Source organism: Elephantulus edwardii, unplaced genomic scaffold (genome assembly GCF_000299155.1).
Source record: "Elephantulus edwardii isolate Elephantulus edwardi_28Jun2011 unplaced genomic scaffold, EleEdw1.0 scaffold00141, whole genome shotgun sequence".
NCBI classification, from domain to species: domain Eukaryota; kingdom Metazoa; phylum Chordata; class Mammalia; order Macroscelidea; family Macroscelididae; genus Elephantulus; species Elephantulus edwardii.
In genome coordinates this window covers 1,685,045-1,687,928 of record NW_006399891.1, presented here as the reverse complement: position 1 = coordinate 1,687,928, position 2,884 = coordinate 1,685,045, and the positions used below count along the sequence as shown (strand labels likewise).

Genomic DNA, 2,884 nt, shown 5'->3' with positions numbered 1-2,884 from the left:
TTTAAATGGAATGGAGCTCTATCTTGAATACCATTTAGAATACAACCCAGCCCTCTGATTCATGCAAAAGACATATATTCACAAATCTGCTTGGTCTACTTTCATTTTTCAATAAAGGGTTATGTGCAGGTACAGTTTCTGGTGAAGTAAAAAAAAAATACTTGACATGCATAGTGAATAATTCAACCAATTCTTCTTCATAAAATTCACTAGGTCATCTTCTATTTGTTTCTCACTCAGCTCCTCTATACTGTAGAATTGATGAGTGATTTTATCAGTGGTGACCACCATGACACAGAGCTCATACGTGTCTTGGTAGGTGCCCCTGGAGTTCCTATGGTAGTGGCCCAAGAACACAGCTTTGATACCTGTTTTGGTGAACCTGTCTGCTACTTCCTGCTGCACTGGTCTAGTAAGATTGAAGTAGTCCTCATCTTCATCCATGCTCCAGAGAAACAATAGAATGTGCTGGAAGACAATCACGTGCTGGCATCTGTGCTGCCCAGCGATGCTCAGCCACTCGTCCAGCCACTGGTCCTGGGCCTGCTTTCAGATGGGGCAACTGGAGGCATTGTAGACAACCTGGGAGTTGAGGACCATACCTCTGACCCAGAAGCTGAAGTAGTCATCTCCCCATGTCTGGCAGAACTCCTTAATGGACTCAGCTGTGAGGGCATTGCTGATGTCATGATTGCGACTGATGAAGACCAGTGGGATCTCCCTACCCAGGCTCATGAGCACTTGCTGAAGGTCTACTGTCTGTTCCCTCTGCCTGGACAATCTTCGCATGGCATGGACAGACTTTGATTTTGAATCTTTTTCCTTGTTTCTTAGATGTGTTTTTTTGTAGGCAACATATTGATGAGTTTTGGGGTGTTTTTTTCTTACCCATCCTGCTACTCTTTTTCTCTTGATTGGTGCATTTAATCCATTCACATTAAGTCTAATTATTGGCAGACCAACATTTACTATTTTCACTTTGCTGTATTTGTTTTTCTGTTGTTTCTAGCTATTTCACCCACTTTCCTTTGGTGTCTTTGTGTGAAGGATTCCCCTTAGAATTTCTTGGAGAGTGGTTCTTGTTTTCACAAATTCCTTAAGCCCCTGCTTTTCTAGAAAAGATCCTCAGCTGGCTATTGTTTACTTTCAAACCTTCTGTATATGCCATTCCTTTTTATTTTTGCTTGCATTGTTTCTTCTGAGAAATCAGAAGTTCATTTAATTCTCTCCTTTATAGGTAACTATGTGTTTGTTTTGCTGCTTTGTATTCTATCCTTTATCTTTTTGGAGAATTTAACTATGATATATCTTGATAATTTTTTCTTTTAGAGTCTAGTCTGTTTAGAGTTTGCTGCGCTTCTTGAAAGTGGATTTTCTCATTCTTCATAATATTTGGGAAGTTTTCTGCTAGTTCCTCTTCTATGATTTCCTCAGTGCTCTCCCTTCTCCCCTCATGTTCTGGAATTCCAGTCATACTTATGTTGTTCCTTCTGATGTTATCTAACATGATTCTAATGTTTTCTTCATTTTCCTTTTCTCTCCGCTCAGAATTTTCTTCTAGCATGTTCCCATTGAGGTTCTTGGTTTTCAACTCATTGACTTTCTGTTTCATATTTTCTGTTTTTGTCCCTCTGGTATGCTGGTAACTTCTGCCATTTCAGTCTTTATATTCTGGATTGCATTTTCATGCATTTCTGTTATTTTGAGTATTGTGATGGCTGTACCATCTCTGTCTTGTGATGACTTTTCTTTGTTCTATCTTTTACTGATTCTTTTACAGTTGTTCATGTTCCTCCACATTGATATATTTCTTCTGGCACTGTTTCTGGAGTATTCACCTTATTTATGGCTTCCATTCTTTCCCCCATCATTTGCACCTTCTTCTGTGTCTCTTCCTATAACTCCACATCAATATATTTCTTGTACTTCCTATTTCTGGAGTATTCATTTTATATATGGCTTCTATTCTTTATTCCATCATTTGTACCACAGCAATGCATTCCTTCTGCCTACTCTGTCTCTGGGTTTTTACTCTTTTTGCAATATGCTCTAATTTTTAAAGAGAAGGCTTATTTTGTGGTTTGTTGTTTGGGTTTTTTTGTTTGTTTGTTTTTTCACATTGCTGGAAGCTTCCGGCATGCTGCTTTCTTGACAGCAAGAAGGGTTTTGGGGTATGTGTTAAGCCATTTCTATTATGTATGTGTAGGTTGTTGATAGTTCTTTATCTTGATAACGTTATCAATTAGTTGCAGGCTTAAAGTGTTACAGATGGAGAACTTGCTATACTGGAAATACATTCTAGGCCTGTGGAGTGCAAATTTTTGCCTTTCCTAAAGTCCTTCAGGTTCTCTCTGATCTACAGTGCAGCCCTGTAAGAATCTTGCCTTATTGCTTCCCCCTCTCCTAAAGTCTACTGTCTTCTTTGGTCTATGGAGTGGCTCCATGGCAGCCAGGTTCTGCAGCTGGAGTAGTTTCTCTCCAGGAGAGTTGCAGGCCCTTCCCTCCCTTGTGCCTCAATGTACTGGCTTTTTAAAAAATTTCTACAAGTTTATTTACAAAATTTGAATCCATTGTTTTCAAGAACAAATTCTTTTCATTTCCCTCACTCTGCCCCCATTAATTTGTACAACCTAATGATTAATCTCCTTCTTCCCCTACACATCCTCATCCCTCTGCTTCCAACCTCTCCTATGCCTTTGAATCCTTATACTCATTCCACAATAATGGTTTTATACAATATTTATCCTTGTGGGACTGAGTTAGTTCACTCAGCATAATGTTAGTTCACTCAGCTCTCTAGTTCCTTCCAAGTTAGGTAATAATTTACAAAATCATTGCTCCTGTGTGCAGCATAGTATTCCATTGTGTGAATGAACCATAATTT

General features: G+C 39.0%; 1 pseudogene; it reads right to left on the bottom strand.

Moving 5' to 3' along the window:
* Positions 1-108: 108 nt before the first annotated feature.
* LOC102852945 lies at positions 109-789 on the bottom strand (annotated as a pseudogene).
* Between the last annotated feature and the right edge of the window lie 2,095 nt (positions 790-2,884).